The 25,516-nt window shown below is 43.6% G+C and overlaps 1 protein-coding gene and 1 pseudogene across 1 annotated transcript in view; one reads left to right on the top strand and one right to left on the bottom strand.

The window, feature by feature from the left end:
- arhgap15 (Rho GTPase activating protein 15) overlaps window positions 1–25,516 on the top strand; it is an 833,101-nt gene that overhangs the window by 57,517 nt on the left and 750,068 nt on the right. The window lies entirely within an intron of this gene.
- LOC139260515 (U2 spliceosomal RNA) lies at window positions 18,723–18,960 on the bottom strand (annotated as a pseudogene).

Here is a 25,516-nt window from a genome sequence, read left to right as displayed (position 1 = left end):
GTGGGGGCCAAAACTGTGATGTTACCTGGCAGCCCCGATAACCTGCAAATTTGGGTAGCAGCAGGTATTGCTGTTCATGTGATTTGCATATTCTTACTGAACTTTGACATTTATCATGAAGGTTGCATTCTTTTTTACAAGCTTATGCATTACAACTGCTTTAGAAAATGCCTGCCACATATGTTATTGGATGTTGTGTATCATAATTATGTATTGATTATTTTCAGAGATGTAGAGCCCCGCAGGGTTAAACTTGGCTGCTGCCAATATATTCGACCACATTACATTCACCCAGGACCTATTGTTTGCAATTGGTTTCTGCGATTCCTACTTACATGCCAACCTAGAAAACTAGCAAAAGCCAACAAACAGTTTCAAAAAAGCTGACATGGCTCATAAATAGCCCTGAATATACATTTTAGGACAGTTGAAGACAAAGATACTGAACCTGTTGTGGGACATGGTATTCCCATAACTGAAGTGCATACATACCCAAAATTCAATCACGTTTATTGCAGTACACAAAAGTGAATTTGTAGCAGTGGTGAATTTAGGAATTACTGAAGGAAAGAAAGAGAGAAGGAAAGACTTGCATTTATATAGCGCCCTTCATGACTACTGGACGTCTCAAAGCACTTTACAGTCATTGAAGTACTTTTGGAGTGTAGTCACTGTTGTAATGTGGGGAATGCAGCAGCCAATTTGTGCCCACAAAGATCCCTCAAACAGCAATGTGATAATGACCAGATAATCAGTTTTTGTTACGTTGATTGAGGGATAAATATCGGCTAGGATACTGGGGATAACTCCCCTGCTCTTCTTCAAAATAGTGCCACGGGATCTTTTACACCCACCTGTGAGAGCAGATACAGTTTAACATCTCAGCCGAAAGAGGGTGCAGCACTCTCTCACCTCTGGACTGGAGTGTCGGACTAGATTTATGTGCTCAAGTCCCTGGAGTGGGACTTGAACCCACAACCTTCTGAGGAGGATGTGATGTCTGAAGGTATGAGAGTAATTTTCTCAGGTAACCTGGGATATTTTCCCCAAGAAGGTTTTTGTATTTGACTCATTATTTTTGCACTCTCCAGAATTGTGGAGTCTAACATAACTGTGCCTTTCAAGTCAAAAATTCTTTCTTTTGGAAGGGTTACAAATATTTCAATGGGTCAGATTTTGCGGTCAGTGGTGAACAAAGGACATATGCACCTGAAGTTCCTGTCAGCCAACTAGCGAAAAAGCGCAGTGCCCTCTACAGGGGATCTGGGGCCTGTGTGAACAGGGAGTGCAATGGTGTGTCTCCTCAACCAATCAGATTGAATAAATGTTAATGAGCCGCACAGTCTGAACCAGGAAGTGTCAGTTGGATTATTTAATTCAACACCAAAATCAGGTAATGAAAGCAAAATAAAGAGCGGGAAAGAAGAATTGGATTAAGAGAGAGAGATAAAAGAGACAGAAAGATAAAGTCACATTTTTTTTTTAAATAAAAATAATTAAAATCTGAAGGAATGAGAGTCCACACTTCTTAAAGTTAATTTTCAGTGCCAGAAAGGTTGTTTGGCATAATTAAAACTTACCTTGCCATTAAAAGGGTATTTATACTGGAATGGACAAGAGCTAACTTTTTCTGGCGAGTTTAGTGTGCATCTATAACGTAAGTACAGCAACTTCATGCCGTTCCATGTATTTCAATTGTGAGTCTCTTGGTGAGACACCATTATATCGTAGCTTCTGGAGGAGCAGGGCATCTCGGACAACTTTCTTTTAACTGTGCATATGCGGTCACTATAAGTTGCTGTCCAATTTACACTTTAATGACAGTAAGTGCTGTTAGCCTCACTGTTATTTTGGCTACAATATCCGGCCCATGATAAAAGGTTGCAACTTGTTCTGCATGAACAATAAAAGTAGTTGTAGAGACATCAATACAACTTTATGGGCTCCAGTTCCTTTCATCAGAGTCTAACCCCAGATCTGTTAATTTGTGAACACAACTACTTACCGGATATTGTAGCCAAAATAACAGTGAGGCTAACAGCACTTACTGTCATTAAAGTGTAAATTGGACAGCAACTTATAGTGACCGCATATGCACAGTTAAAAGAAAGTTGTCCGAGATGCCCTGCTCCTCCAGAAGCTACGATATAATGGTGTCTCACCAAGAGACTCACAATTGAAATACATGGAACGGCATGAAGTTGCTGTACTTACGTTATAGATGCACACTAAACTCGCCAGAAAAAGTTAGCTCTTGTCCATTCCAGTATAAATACCCTTTTAATGGCAAGATAAGTTTTAATTATGCCAAACAACCTTTCTGGCACTGAAAATTAACTTTAAAAAGTGTGGACTCTCATTCCTTTAGATTTTAATTATCATTTTCATTTTTAAATTGCCACGTGAGAGATAATACACTTTTAGATTTCAAACATTTTCTGTTTTTAAATACATAAAATGCAGAAGGATGTGTTTTGTGCTTTCAGTTGGCCCTGGCTGACTGCCGCTAGTCTAGGATTTACAATTTATTATACTCAATAATATCACTCATATTTCCCTGCTGCATATTTCTCTCCCAGTTAATGAATGGTAATAAAGGGAACACCACTGAGCACATAACCGAATTGAAAAAAGTTATAGAACATTAATGGATTCTGCAATCTTTCGGGTGTTTGTTTTGTTCACTCTACTCGGATTCTTAGAACTCGAAACTTATAGTGGGAAAGGACAATGCATGGCACAAAATTTTAGGCTTAACCCAGTGTTCGTTTTATGACGCAACAAAAAACGACTAGAACTACAGGACTAGACTGCTGATAGAAATTGACTTAAGACATACAATCACCAGCCCTGGCTGTCGCTATTGTAGGTTTTTGTTCTGGCCGTTAACTGCAACTTCTGTTCCTTTCCTTCCATCCCTGCTTGATGTTTCTTCCTGTGTTCTTCCTCCTGCTTCTGCTTAACTTGCTTATGTGCCTGTGTCCATATATTTATATCCACGATTTGAATAAGTTTCCCATTGGGATGAAATTCGATTAGCGATCCGTTTAACTGGTTGGTGATGAGGTTGAATGGCTACTAATTTGCACATGGAGTCGACAATGCAAAAGATATTTCCTTATGCTGAATGCTGTTAGCCCAAAAATTTGCACTCCGTGGGGGTCCTTTGTTGTCTGGTCTTATTACAGACTCGATGACTCCAGTGGTTGTTTTCCCCACCCTGTTCAATCAAGTTCAGGATCTCACGTAACAACTCCATTGTTGTTGTGCATGAAGTCAGTTTTGGTTCCTGACCACAGGATGTCCTTAATTGTCCCGTTTAATTCCAAAGCTTGTATCAAATAATTTTTAGTTCATGGTCTGCATTTTTCTGAAGATTAGTAACCTTACAACTCACACACAAACAGACTGATTGTCTGCATCACATATCATCGTTGTATGTGATAATAAAATCTCAAATATGGTGAAGTGTAGGTAAAACTCATTATTCCCCTAACTCCACTTCCTATTTTCTATAGGTAATATGTTATTGTTATTGTTATTACAATTGTTATTGTAAGCATTACAATGTGTGCCCAATGCAAAAGCCACCTCCCATAAACAAGACCATGCCTGTTACGAATACAATTGAAAACTTGCAGTGACGTTATCTGGGCTAGCAAGCCCTGGGCAAAAAATATAGACCTATTTATTGTCCCTGGATTTACTCTTAGGAGCATATGCCTTTCAGCCCCTCGAGCCTGTTCCCCCATTAAATTAGATGGTGGGTGATCGGTATCTTAGCTCCATTTACCCACCTAGGATTTCTTCAACATGCGCACATCACTTCAGGACATGATTAATAGCAGTTACACCAGATACTTTTGTCACTGACTAACCTACCTAGATAGTATATGCACATAGTCATTTACATAAGCTATTAGTAACTATACATTGTTGAAATCAGTCTACAGAACCATTTTGAATCACATTATAAAAACTTGGAAGGGGTAAAAGAAACTTGCATTTTCTGTTCCAATACAATAAACTCAAAATTCTCTTAGATTTTAGAGGTAACAGACTTGATGCAAAGTCAACTGCCTAGACATTCTCTCGAGCTTAGATATGAGACAATGCTCATACCCATTCTGTCTTGAAATCCTAAGTGATACAAAGGAATATCAAAATATATCTTTCATAATAAACAACCTTGAAAACTAGAATTCATAGACAGAAATGACCTGATATATGCTTGTTAAGCAAAGCATCTTAATCAAGGAGTAATATTATGGAATGACCAGTACCGTTAATAGCAGCCGACACTATTTATTCAACAATCCCTCATTAGACATTACCCATCCTTCTTGGAAATGGTGGCTATACCTAAGCTAGGGAATGCCATTTCACCAGTTACAGACAGACCTCGCGGAGAATAGAAACTTGACATAATGCTGCCAAGCTATGAGATATTAAAAATATAGAGGCAGATTTTCCTGCTATCATACTTGGGTATATTGGATCACCATGTGTAAACATAGGTAGACAATGAAAGGGAAATTTGTTAACTCCCAGTTAGGAAACCAGCTGGTCGAGCGGGTGGTTTGCCCATGAGTGGCATTGGGAGACTTGGCCGAGTTTAACGGATGGGCCTCCTTTACATCCTGCCAGTCAGATGTGTGCCTAAAATAGGCACTCTATCTACAATCAGGTCATTCCACCATAAACAGTGGAAGTTTTCAACATAATCAAATTGTTGTAGGTATGTAAATGTAATACTCTCTACTGCAATTGATTCCGACCATCTATAATTTAAAAGTAGGAGCCCCAGATGTAGTGCAGCGCGATATAAAGCCTGCAATTAGTAAATTACTTTTCAGGCTCACAATTATATTGAAGTTCAATCTCATGAAAAACAGTTTAGACGGTAACCAAAAAGCTCTTAAGCACTTACGTACTTAACGGAAAATATTAGATTTATTGACAAGAAAACCCCATTTTAAGGAGGCAAAGGGAGCATAAGCTTACTGATCAATTTTGTAGAACTTTATTGAAGTTAAATATTTTACTCATCTGTATGAATACCACTCAATCATACACATGGAAACAATGTGCAAGACAACAGCCCAGTAGTTTTCTCAACGCCATCATTTTTTTTCAAAGATTGTCACATGTTGAAACTTCCATCATCCCTACCAGAGTACTGTGAAGAAAATTTGGAAAATAAGCTGTCCACATGAAAGATCAGGAGCATACTGAAATTGTATTCAAAAACAAATATAAGAATGTTCTCAAATGAGAGTAGGAATTGAAAAGTATTTTCTGCATCTAAAACAAGCACCATGTTACCTTGAAAGACAAGCCTGAAATCCAGATGTTTATCAGAATTACATAAGAAATAGGAAAGGAGTAGGCCATACGGCCCTTCGAGCCTGCTCCGCCATTCAATAAGATCATGGCTGATCTGATCATGGACTCAGCTCTACTTTCCCGCCCACTTCCCATAACCTCTTATCCCCTTATCGTTTAAGAAACTGTCTATTTCTGCCTTAAATTTATTCATTGTCCCAGCTTTCATAGCTTTCTGAGGCAGCGAATTCCACAGATTTACAACCCTCTGAGAGAAGAAATTTCTCCTCATCTCTGTTTTAAATGGGCAACCCTTATTCTAAGATCATGCTCTCTAGTTCTAGTCTCCCCCACCAGTAGAAACATCCTCTCTGCATCCACCTTGTCAAGCCCCCTCATAATCTTATACGTTTCGATAAGATCACCTCTCATTCTTCTGAATTCCAATGAGTAAAGGCTCAACCTGCTCAACCTTTCCTCATAAGTCTAACCCCTCATTCCCGGAATCAACCTAGTGAAACTTCTCTGAACTGTCTCCAAAGCAAGTATATCCTTTCGTAAATATGGAAACCAAAACTGCATGCAGTATTCCAAGTGTGGCCTCACCAATACCTTGTAAAGCTGTAGCAAGACTTTCCTGTTTTTATACTCCATCCCCTTTGCAATAAAGGCCAAGAAACCAGGTGAAAATCTTTACAAAAGTGGACTTGTATTATATTTAGAGGCATAGTAATACTACAGGTACTGGCTGGAGACAGCCACTTACTTAGTGATACAGACCTAAAGGATGGTGTTGGCTCTGTGCTGTGCTTTAGTCAGGAAACACTTACATGTGCAGAGCTCCATTTAGTTGTGCCCAAATTCTGCTTAAATATTAATGTTACCAAAGTTGCTTCTCACCTAGCAGTTAACGAGTTAAAACATTAAGTCTTCCAAAATGTTTCCACCAGTCCAAGAGAGCTAGCTCTACTCCATACATTTTGCATCAACTATGAAACCAGAACTGTTTGCATCCATGCAATATTGTGGTATAAGTGGTCCATAATTTTCACAATCTTACACTGCAAAATTGGTTGCAAAATCCAGATTCACTATCAAGTGAAGATGTTTGCAGAGCTAAAGAAAAGTGATCATAATATGCACATTACTGTGAAAAACTTATCAACAAGTAAATTAGATCTATTATAGTGAGTAAATAATGATTATTAACGATGGGGGCAAAATTCACTATCATGCGGCGCTAATTTTTAAAAGTTTGAAAAGTTAGTGCCAGGCGATAACGATTTCAAACTTTTAAAAAATTTGCTGTTTGATCTCCAAGAAGATGCTCCACTTCCTTCTTGGAGCGCCATCGGCAGCAGGTGGGGCGGAGACTTCAGCAGCGCTGCTCACTGGGCCATACAGCACTGTTGCATTCAATGGCTCCTTCCCTCCCTTAAAGGGAGGGCCATCACTGCAGGCTCTGAAATGTAAAAACTACCTACCCGGACCACCAAGGCAGCCGCCATCCCGCCGGGCTGATCGATCGCGGGCCGGATCCCACGAAAAACTGGAACAAGAAAGGTAAGGCTTTTTTTTAATTACCTCGGCCACCTTGCCTTTAATCATCGCCCCCAAAGTAGTCAGCCGCCCGATGAACGCCTCCTGCAGCTGCCGACGTTTTTACCCGGTGCTGCGGCAGGTGGCGGAAGTCAAATTTTGGGGTCCAGGTTGCTACCGGGGCGACGCGCATGGCAATGACATTACGATCTCCGGGTGAATGAGATCAGGGCGCAAAACTCCCGCCGAATATGGCGGCAGTCGATGTCAGTGCCGTGCCCGGTCACAAAGCCAATAGCGCCTCCGGGAGCGCTAAAAGGAGGCACAAAGGCACTCATTTTCACCCCCTACATTCCTTGATCCTTGTCAATTATAACTTTGTAATACTTAGTTAATTCATTAATGCAAGTCTATCAGCAATATATTTGTCATCTATGTTACCTCGTATTTCATACTTTTTTAAGTTGATTAGAAAAGAGTTTTATTGTGAGAGTCTGAAATATGTTCCCTGAAATTCATAGGTTAGTTACTATTAGTGATCATTAGATACAACAACAACTTGTATTTATATAGTGCCTTTAACACAGTGAAAGGTCCCAAGGCGCTTCACAGGAGTATTAGGCGATATAAATTTTGACACTGAGACACATAAGGAGAAATTAGGCCAGGTGACCAAAAGCTTGATCAAAGAGGTAGGTTTTAAAGAGCATCTTGAAGGAGGAAAGCGAGGTAGAGAGGTGGAGACATTTAGGGAGAGAGTTCCAGAGCTTGAGGCCTAGGCAATGGAAGGCACAGCCACCAAAGGTTCAGCAATTATAATCAGGGAGAATGTGGGGCTGGAGGAGATTACAGAGATAGGGAGGGGTGAGGTCAGGGTGAAATTTGAAAACAAGGATGAGAATTTGAAATCGAGGCATTGCTTAACCAGGTGCTAATGCAGGTCAGCGAGCACAGGGGTGATGGGTGAACGGGACTTGGTGCGAATTAGGACACGGGCAGCCAAGTTTTGGATCACCTATAGTTTATGTAGGGTAAAATGTGGGAGGCCAGCCAGTATAGCATTGGAATAGTCAAGTCTAGAAGTAATAAGGGCATGGATGAGGGCTTCAGCAGCCGATGAACTGAGGAAAGGGCAGAGACAGGTGATGTTACGGAGGTGGAAATAGGTGGTCTTAGTTATGCTGCGGATATGTGGCCGAAATCTTATTTCAGAGTCAAATATGACACCAAGGTTGCGAACAGTCTGGTTCAGCCTCAGACAGAAGTTTGGGAGAGGTTGGAGTCAGTAGCTGGGGAATGGAGTTTGTGGCGGGGTCCGAAAACAATGGCTTTGGGCTTCCCAATATTCAATTGGAGAAAATATCTACTCATCCAGAGCTGGAGGTCGGACAAGGAGTCTGACAATTTAGAGACCGTGGAGGGATCGAGAGAAGTGATAGTGAGGTAGAGCTGGATGTCATCAGTGTACATGTGGTAACTGACGCTGTGTTTTTGGATTATGTTGCCAAGAGGTAATATGTATATGAAATAGGAGGGGGCCAAGGATAGATCCTTGGGAGACACCAGAGGTAAAGATGGAGGGGTGGAAAGAGAAGCCATTGCAGGTGATTCTCTGGCTACGATTAGATAGATAAGAATGGAAGCAGGCAAGTGCAGTCCCACCCAGCTGGACGACAGTGGAGAGGTGTTGGAGAAGGATCAAGTGGTCAACCGTGTCAAAGGCTGCAGACAAGTCAAGAAGGACAAGGAGGGATAGTTTGTCTTTGTCACAGTCAGAAAGGATGCCATCAGGATACATATGCAGATTTAGGATCCAACTGCTTTGAAATCTAACCTTAAGCTGAAAAGCTTAATGTGCGTTTAAATGTTAACAATGTTTTGCTAATGTTACAAAATAACTTAGTGACCTCATTCCTTCTCTGGAATAATTTTTGCTGAACAGTAATATCAAGTGTGGAGTTTAAATAGAAATAAATTCAGAAGCCTTGCAATTTTAGGTAGGAAGAAGAACTTTACAGTCATGGAGCACAACATCTTTGGTTGAGAAGCATCATTAGTCAGGGAACTTGGAACATATTGAGTACCAGTGGGGGTTTGGATTAGGCCATGGTTGGGAGGTAATGCTGCAACCTGTGTCTTGGATTCTAATCCAAATTTAATTGGAGTTGAATTGTTCAAACAAGTTTACTAGTGGAGACTCGTGTAGATTTGATCCCTTGCAATGTTGCAGGAGTACTAGCAATAAGTATTAACACATGGGGCCTATCACAGGTAGAAAGGTTAACAACCAGATGAGGATGCAGGATCGGTACTGGTCACTTGTCCAAAGGTTCATTTTGGTGAGAGTTGCAGTTTGTTTTCTTGATACCTTGAAGTTAGTTTGAGTAACTTAATTGAAATGTATGGAGTTGCTTTTTGTGATCTTGCTGCCATTTTTCCATTCCTTTGCAACATTGCTCTTTTTCTGAATGTTATCGCTGCCCCATTCTCCTTTCTCTCGGCACCTTGTCTGACTTTGAACTGATTGAATTATAGAACTGAGACAGAGAAACATAGAAACATAGAAATTAGATGCAGCAGTAGGCCATTCGGCCCTTCGAGCCTGTACCACCATTCAGTAAGATCATGGCTGATCATTCACCTCAGTACCCCTTTCCTGCTTTCTTTCCATACCCCTTGATCCCTTTAGCCGTAAGGGCCATATCCAACTCCCTCTTGAATAGATCTAACGAACTGACATCAACAACTCTCTGTGGTAGAGAATTCCACAGGTTAACATCTCTCTGACTGAAGAAATTTCTCCTCATCTCGGTCCTAAATGGCTTACCTTTATCCTTAGACTATGTCCCCTGGTTCTGGATTTCCCCAACATTGGGAACATTCTTCCTGCATCTAACCTGTCAAGTCCCATCAGAATTTTATATGCTTCTATGAGATCCCCTCTCATTCTTCTAAACTCTAGTGAATAAAGACCCAGTCGATCCAGTCTCTCCTCATATGTCAGTCGGGCCATCCCGGAATCAGTCTGGTGAACCTTCGCTGCACTCCCTCAATAACAAGAATGTCCTTCCTCAGATTAGGAGACCAAAACTGAACACAATATTTCAGATGAGGCCTCACCAAGGCCCTGTACAACTGTAGTAAGACCTCCCTGCTCCTATGCTCAAATCCCCCAGCTATGAAGGTCAACATTCTATTTGCCTTCTTCACCGCCTGCTGCACCTGCATGCCAACCTTCAATGACTGATGTATCATGACTCCCAGGTCGCGTTGCATCTCCCCTTTTCCTAATCTGCCACCATTCAAATAATATTCTGTCTTCTAACTTCACATTTATCCACATTATACTGTATCTGCCATGCATTTGCCCACTCACTTAACCTGTCCAAGTCACCCTGCAGCCTCTTGGCCTCCTCCTCACAGCTCACACCGCCACCCAGATTAGTGTCGTCTGCAAACTTGGAGATATTACACTCAATTCCTTCATCTAAATCATTGATGTATATTGTAAATAGCTGGAGACAGAACATTTCTGAAACTCAGAGACAAAATGAATGGGCTAAACTCTAGAAATGGCCCATAGATAGCTATCGATGAGAAACTAGGATTCAAATATTTGATATTTTTGCCTGTGGTTGAGAATTAAGACAGGCTATTTGTAAGATTTAGGGATGGGAAAGCTTGTAAATGGAAGTTGTGGCTTATATAGACTCAAAGGAGTTGGCTGAATTACTGCAACTGGAGCAGAATACAAACTGAGGATTGTTTCTGTTGGCAGACATTGGTTAGGACTGAAATTATCTGTGAACAAGGCAAGTTGGCGGGTAAGATAATATGCCATAAAAGTACCTTTGTTTTAGATTTTAAAGATAATAGTGCATGTATTGATAAACGTCCGTGGGGGAGAAGTTGGGGAGTGCCCCGTTTGGGACACTAACTTTTTAAAAGTTTCAAACGTTAGCACCAGGCGATAATGTTTTCAAACTTGAAAAAAATTTGGCGTTTGCACAGAAAGAAAGTGAAATACTAAATCAAGTGTTCCACTTCGTTCCTGGAGCGCAAGAGGCAGCAGGCGGGACGGTAGGTGCTGCACAATGGGCCATGCAACACTGTCACATTGGAAGACTCTTTCCCTCCCTTAAAGGGAAGGACCATCGTTGCAGGCTTTGCAAAAGAAGAACTTACCTGGTCCCAGATAACAGCCGTGATCTGGACCAATCAGCTCGATGCACTGTGGCAGAGTGGCAGGCTGATCGATCGCGAGCAAGAAACAAGGTAAAAAATTGGAAAGAGAAATTTGAAATGTTTTTTTATACTTACCTCGGCCACCTCGCCATTAAGCATCACCCCCGAAGTGCCTGGCCTCCTGATGAACGCCTGCTGCAGCTGTCGGTGGTTACGCCTGTTCGGATCCGGGGCGCTACAAGGGCGATGCGCACGATGATGACTTCACGATCTCCGGGCGAAGGAGATCGGGGTGCAACGCCATACCACTGCCACAAATCTCCCGCCGAATTTAGGGGGAGTCGATGTCAGAGCCACGCCCGGTCGTAAATCCATTTGCGCCCCGTTATCGCCACCCCGGAGGCACTAATGGGAGGTGCAAAGGAGCCCAATTTCTCCCACCATTAGTTTAATATTGTTTTTACCTTAACATTTTAATGACTAGTTATCAGATTCCCTGTTGCTGTTGAATAAATGGCAAATAAAGCACATCTTGCTATCACAATCCATTATGGATTATTGGAACAGGAAGACCTCTTGAGTTGACTTCATGTGAAGAGGTCCATTGCACTGCATTAAGACTAGTTGGAAGGATTACAGGATTAGTCTTTTGTGTCGCAACAGATTTGGGGAAGCTGATATTTAAGATCTAGTTCTGACATTAAATGTGATGGGCTTGCCACATGTGACTCAGTCAATCCATAGTGTTGTTTCCAGCAGCAGATTTATTCCTTCCAATCTGATGCACAATAGCTCAGGCACTAAAAGATAAGTTGCAGACATTTTTCAATGTTTGATTGAATTAAAAGCAGAGTTGGGTTATTTAAAACATCTGAAGTACCAATTTTTTATTACTGGTACTATTTTTACCTTTACAATCTCGAGTGAACATTCAAAGCATAAACAATCTAAACCCAAACTCACAAAAAATATATAATTAGCAATTACAGTGACCAATCCACATAGAGAGATAAATGTCATAAACGCCATTTTTTTTGCAAAAATGTCCTATAAAATGCACTTGTTTAAAAATGCTCATATCTAACATACAGTTAGTTGTATGCATCACCATTGTGTGAGCACCATTGCCACAAAAGATTAGAAAAATTGGGGCTTTTCTCTTTAGAACACTGCAGATTATGGGGTGAAATGATAGCTATTTTAAATTATGAAAGGATGGGACAGGGTGAAAAGAAGCAAACTGGTTCCAGTAGATGAGGAGTCTAGAACACAGGATTAGAGACAAAAGAATAAATCTAAGAGACTTCAAACAGAAGGCAGGAGAAACATCTTAACACAATGGGCTGAATTTTAACAGGGAAGGCGGGTTGGGAGCAGTGGGGCTCCGAGGAGGCCAGGTTTCCTGCAGGCCCTGCCATCTTTAACAGCAGAGCCTAATTTGCATGCGAGGCTTCTGTTTCCCGCCCGCAACCAGCCAGGTGGGTAGGCCGCTGGCACTAGACCGCACAGAGGAGGGAGGGAACATAAGGGGGTTTGGCCGGAGAAGCATGGAGGGGGTGTGCGGATATTACTAAGGAGATTAAACTGCATAGAGGAGGGAGAGAGGGATTGCAAAGGGGCCAGGGTTGGCCGAAGGAGCACGGGGGAGGAGTGGGGGGGGGGTATGTTACTAAGGATCGGGGCTGGTAGTAGCACCATCGGGGCCTGGTGGCAGCAACATCAGGAGCGGAGTGTGAGGAACATCGGTTTGAGGGGGGGGGAGGGGGTGCAAGGAACATCGGACGGTGCGAAGAACATGGGAGGTGTGCGAGGATCAATGGGGGCTGGGTGGTGACCAGGAGATGTACCGAGGATTGTGGGGCAATGGGCTTGCAGGGCGGCTGGAGGAGCAAGGGTGGGTGTCTGCAGAAGATCGGTGCTGGAAGGAACATGGGGAAGGACGGAGATGTGGGGTGGGAAAGGCCTCAGGGAGGGATCGCAGACCTGGGGAGGGGAGATCGGAGACCTCATGGGGGATCTTCCAATCGCGGGGGTGGGCTAGGTCAGGGCCCTGGATCCAGGAGATAACTGTAAAGGCACTTACCTCCTGGATGCAGCAATCCTTGCCATGCAGTAACCACCGGGTTTTACGAAGTATGCAAAACCCAACCAGCAACAGTGAAAAACAAAATGGAGGTTAAAGAAGAGGCTTCCAGCCTCATTATAATATTTCAACCTCGCAGCGGGTTGGCTGCCCTCTCCCCATCCCGCCTCTGTTAAAACCGAAGTGAACGGGTCGGGATTCTGATTTTTAACAATTTAACTATCCCCAACTCCAAACCCACCCATTTTAAGGGTTACAATTCCCCCCAAAATGTGTTGTGAGGCAGTGGAATTCACTTCCAGGGCTATTGTTTTATGTAGAATCTATGTCAACATTCAAGATTAGATTGTACAAGTGGTTGAAGGAAAGAGGTTGAAGCGGTATGGGAACAAGGTGGGCAATATGATTGGGGCCATTTGCTCGTATGGGGGTTAAAAGCTGACAGGGGTCAAATGACCTTTTTCCGTATTATAACCTCCATATTTCCAAGTACCACAAGGACAGCAGTGGCGCAGGGAGATGACCCACCAACACTTTCACAGGGAAACTAGGAATGGACCTTGTCAGCATCACCCACATCCCAAAAACAAATAAAACAAACTGCACTCGCTTCGTAGTAATGTAAACATTGCATGCTGTTTATGAAAAGTTACAGTAAAATCTTTTGGGGGTGAAATTGGGCTCCTGCGTGCCTGCCGTTTGCGCCTACAGGGTGCCATTGACTGCCCACACGTCACTTTGTGGGCACTGCATAACAATCCTGAGGTATACCGTAACCGCAAAGGCTACCACTCACTGAATGTGCAGTTGGTGTGCGACCACATGCGCAGAATCCTCACCATCATTGCCCACTATCCTGGCAGTAACCACGATGCTGTCATCCTGTGTCTGCTCTGTTCCAGCCACCACATCAAACTCACGGCTGGCTGCTCAGAGAAAAGGACTATCCGCTCTCCACCTGCTCATGACTGCCCTCCGCAACCCCAGTACTCCTGCCCAGCACACATACAATGAGAGCCATGCCACCACAATCGGAGTGCTCAAGCAATGGTACCGCTGTCTTGACCGCTCGGGAGGTGCCCTCCAGTACTCACCTGAGCAGGTGTCCCTTTTCGTCGTCATCTGCTGCATGCTGCACAACTTGGCCATCATGAGGGCGCAGTCATTGCCACCAGGCATAGCCGCACCACATCAGGAGGAGGAGCAGGAGCAGGAGGCTGACGAGGAGGAATATGAGGAGGAGCAGCAACACCAGTGATGGAGGAGGCAGCCACTCAATCATGGTTCTGCAAGGGCGGACCACGACCGTCTCATCAGACTTCAGTTCCAGTGAATTCCATCCCACTTCCCGGTTCCTCCAGACGTCCTCATCTGAGTCCTGTGTAGCAGAACTCGCGCGCGAGCTCACCCTCCGGGAAGGTGGCGACTGAGGTTCCCTTCCCCCTTGTCCTCGCTGCAGCCCACTAGGTTCCAGTGCATCACACAGTGCAAACCTCCCTACTGAGCTAACTTCTAATGAAAGCATAGTGCCAGTATCTGAGCTGGTGCTTGCAGGTGGGAGATGCAATGAAGCAGTGCTTGGCTCCTCTTCCTCCTCCCTCTCCCTCCCGACTCTGCTAGGGGTGAGGTTAGGCTCAGGTACAGGCAGCACATCAGCTGATTGCTTATCTGAAAGCATAAATGGCACAAGACTCATGGTAAGGTGAAGGCAGGGGGGCAGGAATGGAGTAAGGATGGCAGACAGTATCAGGAGCTGGAAAGTGATAACCCCTCCTGGTTTGACGGGGAAGTGGAATGAGAAAAGGAGAGGGGATAAAGATGTTTTATTCCCAGCAGGGTCAATGTCTCTGCCAGCCATGGCGCCCACCACCTGCGGGCCAATGACCTGCAGCACTCGCACCTCAAGGTCAGTGTGTTCGCGCAGTTGAGGTTCCCCCTCCAGTCCGCTGCTGCTCTCTCCTGTTATGTGCCACCTTGGCTTGCAAAAGAAAGGAACTCATGTGAGTAAGAGTCCAGCTATGTATGCCTGCCGTGATTGAATAGCTGTGACTATAGGCAAGCCATGAGATGAGGCTGTGAGTGCGAGTAGCTGCAGATGTTTAGTGTGTGAGTGGTGAGGAAATGATGCTTTGCACAGTGTGCACAGAGGCTGGTATGTAGGAGGTGTGGAAGCTTGTACTCACCTTGACCACCCGAATTTCTTACGGCACTGTGTCAGGGTTCTGTCTACCACAGTGCTGGCTGACACCACTTATCACCACATGGCCCTGAATACCTGTGGCGATGACCTCCTTCCAGATGCAGGGAACAGCAATCCCCTCCTTCTCTCCACTGCCCCCACCAATATCTCCACTGCCACATTATTGAAGTGCATGGCCCTCTCCCTTGCAGCAGCCCTCGCACAAAGGTGTCTCAGTTGCTGAGAGGTCTGACTCAAGTGCAGCAATGCTGAAAATGAACTGCTGCAGTTTGAAATTACCTCTTAAGAGCTGGAATGAGCTAGAGGCAAGGATTGAAGGCTGATTGCTGAATGCAAGTCAGCTGAAATTGGGTAACTCTCAGCAACAACTTTTATTTATATAGCGCCTTTAACGTAGTAAAATGTCTCAAAGTGCTTCAAAGCAGTGTTAAGAGACAAAACAGATCAGTTTAACACCGAACTACGTAAGAAGAAATTACGACAGATGACCAAATTATGTAAGTTTTAAGGAGCGTTTTAAAGGAGGAAAGATAGGTAGAGAGATGGAAAGGTTCAGAGAGGGAGGGCCTTAACTCTTTGACAATATTGCCACTGCAATGCCCCACTGAGACCATTAGCACCTCATTTACCGCCCTTCTTTACTCCTGGGGCAAAAACGCTCAATTTCCCACAATTGTACAAGCCAATTCACCAGGCACTAACTTTACAAATAGTTAAATGTTAAAGCCCCAAATTGGGCACTATCGAATTTTGCACCCTTTATTTTTACTTTCTTTAATTTTACTGCACTCATTACTAAAATAATCTTCGTGTATGGTATAAGCCTATCTTATAGAGATGTTAAGGTAAATAAGGAAAAACTATTTCTCCTAGATGATAAAGGTACATAAGAACATAAGAACATAAGAAATAGGAACAGGAGTAGGCCATCTAGCCCCTCGAGCCTGCTCCGCCATTCAATAAGTTCATGGCTGATCTGGCCATGGACTCAGCTCCACTTACCCGCCCGCTCCCCATAACCCTTAATTCCCTTATTGGTTAAAAATCTATCTATCTGTGACTTGAATACATTCAATGAGCTAGCCTCAACTGCTTCCTTGGGCAGAGAATTCCACAGATTCACAACCCTCTGGGAGAAGAAATTCCTTCTCAACTCGGTTTTAAATTGGCTCCCCCGTATTTTGAGGCTGTGCCCCCTAGTTTTAGTCTCCCCGACCAGTGGAAACAACCTCTCCGCCTCTATCTTGTCTTTCCCTTTCATTATTTTAAATGTTTCTATAAGATCACCCCTCATCCTTCTGAACTCCAACGAGTAAAGACTCAGGTAGTGTGTATGATGTAGTTTATATGGATTTTAGCAAAGCTTTTGATATGGTCCACATGGCAGATTGGTCATGAATGTAATAGCCCATGGGATCCAGGGCAAAATGGCAAGCTAGATGCAAAATTGGCTCAGAGGCAGGAAGCAAAGGAGAATGGTTGATGGCTGTTTTTGTGACTGGAAGGCTGTATCCTGTGGGGTTCCGCAGGGCTCAGTGCTGGGTCCCCTGCTTTTTATAGTATATATCAATGGCCTGGCCTTGAATGTTGGGGATATGATTAAGAAGTTTGCAGATGACACTAAAATAGGCTGTGTGGTTGATAATGAAGAAAAAGCTACGGACTGCAGGAAGATATCAATGTACTGGGCAGGTGGGCAGAACATTGCCGAATGGAATTCAATCTGGATAAATGTGGAGTAATGCATTTGGGGAGGTCTCCTTCTGTGCTGGAAGTTTCTATGATTCTATGTGGTTAATTTGTAAGGTTTAATTGATACTCCATGGGTTTTCCTAATATATGCTCTATTTATCCATTGATATCTGACTAAAGCTACTACATTTCCCTGTCATACTGTCTCACATTTTCTCTCTCATTTTTGCTTTGTCTTCCTCTCTCACTTTTTAAGCCCTGATTTGAACTCATGGCGAGCAGCGAGCATGGGGACGGCGGAATGAGCTTGATACATGCATCAGCTTCCTGACTTGAGTCCCAGGCCATTTGAACTCCAGGGCCTCATTTAAGTAGACCAGGCCCGACTCCTGCATGAACCCGGTGTCAATGGGTGGGTGATAGGGAGTTGGGTGAGCAAGGCAGGTGGCTGCAGTCAGGGACCTACTGGAACATTCCACGGCAAGGTAGATGAAGCGGGGGTGGGGTCTGATGCGATCAGAGAAAGTCCAGGGCAGGGGAGGCACAAAGATTCCTTCTGCGGCCCGGAGGAGCCATTCTGCTCCACTTGGTCTCCAAGGAAACATTAAAAAAATAAGTAACCATTTCATCCCTCTCCTGGGCTTGCTGATGCTTGCTGCTTCCGATTAAAATGTGATCGTGGTCATAATGACATCATTGGATCCACACTTTTGAATCTCAATGAGGCCCTCTACCCAGGCAGGGTCTCACATACTGTCCAAAATGCGCCTGTTAAAATGGGGCAGGGTGTGTGAGCACTGTGGCTCCCGAGAGTGCCATATTATAAGCCCATTGGGTGTTGGTACGGGGGAGTGGGTGGACAGGGAATTAAAATTGGGACTTTTGTCTTTCTGTCTTCCACCCCCACACTCACTTTCAATTACCAGTGAATAAACCCAGCTCTTCATAAAAATCCGATTGTTATGGGATCCAACATCCATACAATTGGACCCAATTCTATCACTGCACTGTACAGACGTTCACCGCCCAATAACATAAATTACATCCCAAAGGAAGTTTTGATTCCTACTGAAAATTCCTCTTCCAGAATTCAATTTAGAGCTGTTCTGCTCCATAAATAATTGCATATTGTTGAAAGTATCTGATCGAAGAGGCACCTGTTTCAAATCTCATGATTTTACAATATTTGGTTTTAACACTAAAAATAGATTTTTCCCAAACGGTTCATATTTTTCTTGTGCACCTATGATACTGTAAAGCAGTTTGATGATTTAGTACTGTTACAGAAAATTATGTTTATCTCATGCTCTGTTTTAAATACTTTTTTGTTTCCTGCAAGGCTCATATTTCTCCGTTATTACTTTTTTACCAGTTTGAATAACCTCAGTTATGCTGTAAGTGTTGGTCTGATAATCTAGGGCTACCTTTCTCTGACACATGGGAGTTGATGGTAATGGGGGAAATGTTAATTTTTCTTGGATTTATAACCCACTAACTAAATTGTCAGATGTCCAAAAGGCAAAGTAGCAAACTCCTGTGGCATAAAGGGTGAGAGCAGTGATGACCTTTATTTATTTTTTTTTTAATTATTTATTCGTTGCCAATCTTTCCAATTCTTTGTCAAATCACAAACGCCAGAGGTCACCTTGCACACATCAAGGATCACTCTGCGCCAATGCTCTTAGCCAAAAGGCCTAGAGCCACTGCACCGTTCCTGGAAGTACTGCAATACCAGGTCCGTGCCATGGAGGTGGATGGGTCAGGCCCCCCACACACCTCCGTGGAGGTGGATGGGTCAAGCCACCCCACCCACCTCCTATTTCCAAAAAGCATAGGAGAACCACCTTCCTGATCCAGGGAGAACCACGTTGGGGTCATGGTTACTCCCCTGTCAGGTCAGTTACGCATGATCTTAGCCAAAAGGCCGAGAAGGTAAGTATGACCTTTATTTTTATTATTTTTTTTAATTTGTAGCCAATCTTTCCAATTCTTTGTCAAATCACAAACGCCAGAGGTCACCTTGCACACATCAAGGATCACTCTGCACCAATGCTCTTAGCCAAAAGGCCTAGAGCCACTGCACCGTTCCTGGAAGTACTGCAATACCAGGTTCGTGCCATGGAGGTGGATGGGTCAGGCCCCCCACACACCTCCGTGGAGGGGATGGGTCAAGCCACCCCACCCACCTCCTATTTCCAAAAAGCATAGGAGAACCACCTTCCTGATCCAGGGAGAACCACTTTGGGGTCATGGTTACTCCCCTGTCAGGTCAGTTACGCATGATCTTAGCCAAAAGGCCGATTGCCACAGGAAGTGCTTGGCAGATAATTGACTGTAGAAACAGGTCTTTGTGTCCCAGGTGGTATACTTCGATCACCCACCTTTCAGGTGAGGCTGAGTCTCATTACACTGTCTCCAAGTGGCTATCTGGATTAGTATCAGCTGCACTCCCTAGCTCCTCTATAATCTTGGGTTGCCTTCTCTTGTTGCTCCATGGTAAGATTTCTGCTAGCAACTGTCTCCTATCACTGCCATGATGATATTGAAATCTTCCCAAACGTTAGGTGTGAACTGGAGTAAAATACCCAGGCCGCAAAATTCGGCTCCCTGGCGCTGCTAGATTTGGCTGGTTTTGAAGAAATAATGGCGTCCGCCTTGCTTCCGCCCACTTCTGGCACTGCTGGGTGATGTGCCTATCATGGTTGAATAATGGTACGTGCGTGCGCCGGCAGTATGCAGAGTAGAAAGATCGTGACGTTAGTCAGTGTGTAACGCTGATTCGATCCACGACCTGTTACTTTCAACCTCGCCGCTCTAATCAGTGCCCTCGCCAGGCTGCAGTTCTTGGGTATCTGAAAGGAGAAGGGCACATGGGTAGGGTTTCTGGTTAGGGAAGAGGGAAGCAAGATATGCATTCTTACACCATCAGCAGCCACTAAAGGAGAAGAGATTGTTGGATGAGGAAAAAGTGAGATTTGAGAAGGAGGATTAGGTATAAGCATACCATCATCTTCAATGGCTTCGGTGATGGCCACTCCAATAATGGTGATTACTGTCTCCTCTACCTGGGTAAGGATAGGCATGTCCTCGCCAGTTAGCTGCTGGTGTCTGCGGTTATGAGCCACTTTGCCCTGCAAGAGAGAGGGAAGTGGGTTTGGTGCAATGTGTTTGGGTGATGTGCCAATCATGGTTGAATAGCTGGCAGTGTGTGCAAGGTGTGAGATGTGGGTGTGAGGCTTGCAGCAGTGATAAGTATGTGCGGGTGAGGTGAAGCTATGATTGTGAGATATGAATCGTGATTGATAAAGATTCTTGGCAGGTGAGTGATGGAAGTGATGTGCATTGAACAGTGTGAGGTCAGTAGTGCAGTTGGTGGAGACGGCACTTGAAGATGTATTTACTGACCTTGACTACGCATGTTAGGTCATTGAATTCTTTCGGCACTGTATCCAGGTCCTCGGGCCAACACTGCTGGCATTGATTGCTCTGGCTATTTGGCCCTACTGTCTTTGGAGTGTGTGTGCGGAAAGCCTCGTGGCTCCTTCTTTCCACCCCCTGCACTAGGACCACTAGTGCTATGTCCAAGAAACCTTGGAGCCCTTTCTGTGGCCTGCTAAGCCATTATTTCAGCCACACTTCTCTGCACAATCAGTTCAAGCAGCTGCTGCAAGGAAAATGCATCTCCCTTTTAAGAGGTGCAGACTATCTTTAAGAAGTGGAAGTTTAAAAAAGGAGGGAGAGAGAAAACAGGGAATTATAGACCGGTCAGCCTGACATTGATAGTGGGTAAAATGATGGAATCAATTATTAAGGATGTCATAGCAGCACATTTGGACAGAGGTGACATGATAGGTCCAAGTCAGCATGGATTTGTGAAAGGGAAATCATGCTTGACAAATCTTATGGAATTTTTTGAGGATGTTTCCAGTAGAGTGGACAAGGGAGAACCGGTTGATGTGGTGTATTTGGACTTTCAGAAGGCTTTTGACAAGGTCCCACACAAGAGATTAATGTGCAAAGTTAAAGCACATGGGATTGGGGGTAGTGTGCTGACATGGATTGAGAACTGGTTGGCAGACAGGAAGCAAAGAGTAGGAGTAAATGTGTACTTTTCAGAATGGCAGGCAGTGACTAGTGGGGTACCGCAAGTTTCTGTGCTGGGGCCCCAACTGTTTACATTGTACATTAATGATTTTGATGAGGGGATCACATGTAGTATCTCCAAATTTGCGGATGACACTCAGTTGGGTGGCAGTGTGAGCTGCGAGGAGGATGCTATGAGGCTGCAGAGTGACCTGAATAGGTTAGGTGAGTGGGCAAATGCATAGCAGATGAAGTATAATGTGGATAAATGTGAGGTTATCCACTTTGGTGGTAAAAACAGAGAGACAGACTATTATCTGAATGGTGACAGATTAGGAAAAGCGGGGTGCAACGAGACCTGGGTGTCATGGTACATCAGTCATTGAAGGTTGGCATGCAGGTACAGCAGGCAGTTAAGAAAGCAAATGGCATGTTGGCCTTCATAGTGAGGGGATTTGAGTACAGGGGCAGGGAGGTGTTACTACTGTTGTACAGGGCCTTGGTGAGGCCACACCTGGTGTATTGTGTACAGTTTTGGTCTCCTAACTTGAGGAAGGACATTCTTGCGATTGAGGGAGTGCAGCGAAGGTTCACCAGACTGATTCCCGGGATGGTGGGACTGACATATCAAGAAAGACTGGATCAACTGAGCTTGTATTCACTGGAGTTCAGAAGAATGAGAGGGGATCTCATAGAAACGTTTAAAATTCTGACCGGTTTAGACAGGTTAGATGCAGGTAGAATGTTCCCAATGTTGGGGAATTCCAGAACCAGGGGACACAGTCTAAGGATAAAGGGTAAGCCATTTAGGACCGAGATGAGGAGAAACTTCTTCACCCAGAGAGTGGTAAACCTGTAGAATTCTCTACCACAGAAAGGTGTTGAGGCCAAATCACTTAATATATTCAAAAAGGAGTTAGATGTAGTCCTTACTACTAGGGGGATCAAGGGGTATGGCGAGAAAGCAGGAAGGGGGTACTGAAGTTGCATGTTCAGCCATGAACTCATTGAATGGCGGTGCAGGCTCGAAGGGCCGGATGGCCCACTCCTGCACCTATTTTCTATGTTTCTATGTTTCTATCATTGGAGCTAGCCTTGCACGAACATGGGCCCTCTGCTGAGCATTCAGCCACTCAGCAGCACATTCAGCACTGGGCTGAACGCTGCACTCATTTAATTAGCATTCAGCATGAAGGTTGCATGCTTCCTTTGTTCCTTTCAATGGGCCTGGGCCAATCGCTCATCACAATCCCGGTGCCCATTTTCGTGTCCAATCCAATTTTTAGCCCCCACTCTTTAATTGGATTGTGGAGTTGCAGAGCGCTATACAAGTTCATCAATACTGGCTCCAATAAGAAAACAATGGCCTAGAAATTTGTGATATTTGCGCCTCCCGTTAACGGGACACAAATGAATTTTGCCCGGGCCCAATGCCACTAATGACTCGCGCTAAATTCCGGGGGTTTAGCGGTGGTGGTAATCCGTAGCACCCTGCTCCACTGCGCCGATGATAACAACGTCATCAACATGCGGGATATCCCGTTTTTTGACCCGGAACAAAAATTGGGGAGAGCCCCTGCAGCTGCGCCGGGCGATGCCAGCGACAACTTCAGGGGACGTGAACCGGGCTGCAGGCCACTCGCGGGGCACTACTTAAAGGAGAGGTGGCGGCCGTGTAAAAAGAAATATGACGTTTTTCTTCGTCGCCCCATTGGCACCTCAATCGCTGCTTGAGTGCCGGGCTCCTGGTGGTCCAGGGAGGCTCATTTCAACCCTGCAGGGTTTGCAGCTTGAGCCCTTCCCTTTAATGTCGGGAAGAACCCCTCCTATACAACAGCCCAGTGCGTAGCCCTGCGTCCCGCTACCGACCAATCCGCCGCTCTACCACCACAGAAACGAAGTGGACCACATTATTTTGCGCTCCACTTCCTTTCAGGGCAAATTTTTCGAGTGGGGCGGAACTTCCGCGCCTGCTGCAGAATGTCCCGCCTCCCGATGTTACCGCCCCCAAACTGGGTGCAACAGAATTTCATCCGCAATGACTTTTTGGGCAAATTTTACACCTAACTTTGTTAAGTCATTTTTTGGGGCTTGTTGGAATCCTCAAGTCACTACCAAACTCAAAAGCACCTTATACTGAAGTTACAGCTTGTTTTTTGCACATATACATTTTGCAAAAATTTTGGAACTAAGGAAAGTGTAGTCTTTAGTTATTTGGGATGAGTTCATCCAAGCTTTCGAGGCGGGTAGTGCCAATCTGAGTTTTAGTTCAAGTATCTTTAAAATGAAACTTCATGCAACTATGATTCATGTTGGGGATATTATTTTGATCAAAGTGTAACCGCCTCCAGAATAGCTTTAATTAAAACAAATTATAATGGATCCAAAAACATTATCTTTGCACAGTTGAATAAAACTAATTCAATAGTCTTTATTGCTTATTGTAGATGTAACAGCCAAAATATTACTTTAAATGAATATCCACAGCAATGGTAAAGCTCTTCTGAGGTACCAGCAAAGAAAAGTTAGCAATGGATTCATAGCCACTTTGCTTAATTTGACCTTGAGTAGCAAGAAGTGAAAGGTAAAACCAGGCACCTTCCTACAGCAATTTGCATCAGTTGTCATATTATAGCACACTGATTTCTTACAGAGTCATGTCTCTTTGTAACTTTTAATTGGGAATAGAGTATGATAAAAATTTTACTTTGTTTTCTAATGATGTTTTTATGCCTTTATGGAACGCATATGGCAAAAGGTATTAGACTGTAGATGGTTTTGACAAGCATGAAAGCTGCACAGCATGTGCCTGCAAATGGAATTATGTGCAAAGAAATTCTAGTGATCCATCTCTCGCCAGATTATCCACCTCAATACCCTGAAGAACTCGGCTACCAATTAACACCTACTTTATTACATGTTGGGATATACTTAATAACTTTCATATGTTTATGCACTATTACCTTGAGTGATGGCTTTTATACAATTAGACATAATTGGGATATCAATATGCAACAGCTAAATATATTAACCCTCTTAAAACTAATGAGCATTTCTGCATCCAGCTGCTAAATATGACAAGGTAAGCATCTTTCATTTTTGACAGAACATCATTCATCAAACCTTTTTTCTTGATTGTTGGTGCTTCATTTTTATGACAATTGTATTTTTTGGGAGAAATTCTATCAAACACACATAGTTCGGATTAATATAATTGCACAGACTAGCATTCAAAATGACACAAAATCATTTTAGAATTGCTGTCCCTATTCCTTGTCATTGTGTTGCACTAAAAATGTAATTCTGGTATATGTTTTACATTGGGGTTATTATCATTCCAAAGCACGGTGATGTTCAAAGTGTCAAATCTATTCTCATTTGATGCATTCAGAGAATATACATTCTGTCCCAATTCAGGCAGAAAGATCGAAATAGCAACTCTTCATAATGAGATGAGATTTCTCTGCAATATTGTACAGCCTGCACAAAATGGTGATAACTTCCATGGAGTAAATCGAGAATTCCTCTCGGTACACACAGATAAATGTCAGTGAGAGATTCAGGTACTTATTATATGTTCAGGTATATTGCCAAATATAATCATCCCACTATGATTTATAGCATACTTATGCATCATCAAAATTAACAAAACAAATTGGCTTATTGTAGCACACATTAACATATTTATCTTAAAGATATAGTAATAAAAACCGTTAAAGATGGAATTTAACAGCTCAGATTTTCCCGGGGACTTGCACCATTTCAATGGTACATCTGCAGCTTAGGGACCCTTAAATGATGCAAAGGAAAGAAGAAATTATGGAGTAAGTGACTCACGCCTTTAATTATTACACCCCATATTTTCCTGGGACTTTTGTGCCACTCTGCCATTACCTTTGCCAGAAACAGATCGAAGTTAATTATTATAGCTCCGTCCCTCATTCAAATCAATGGCGATCACAATTTTGCTGCATTTAAGCCAGTTTTCATGCCACTACAACTCTCTGTGCTAGTTGCCTAGCAGCAGCATCATTGACTTTATATGCATTCTCTGATTGTATTCAAATGATATGCTAATGTGTTTGCTGAAAGTCAAGTTCTTCGACTATTGCATTGTCATGTCAGTAAAAACATAATAGAAAGTTATTTTAACCTATGTTTATTTTTAAACATTGTTGCCATGAAGAGTATCATTATTTTGAAACAGCATAGAATCATAGAGAACAGAAGGAAGCCATTTGGGTCATTGTGCCTGGACCAGCTCTTTGAAAGAGCTATCCAATTATTCCCACTCCTCTGCAAAGTTTCCGTTTGAAGTGTATGTCCAATAACCCTTTGAAAGTTCCGACTAAATCTGCTTCCACCATCCTTTCAGGCAGTGCATTCCAGATTATAAAAACGCACTGTGT

This window comes from Pristiophorus japonicus, chromosome 3, assembly GCF_044704955.1.
Source record: "Pristiophorus japonicus isolate sPriJap1 chromosome 3, sPriJap1.hap1, whole genome shotgun sequence".
NCBI classification, from domain to species: Eukaryota; Metazoa; Chordata; class Chondrichthyes; family Pristiophoridae; genus Pristiophorus; species Pristiophorus japonicus.
This window is presented reverse-complemented; position numbering and strand designations above follow the sequence as displayed.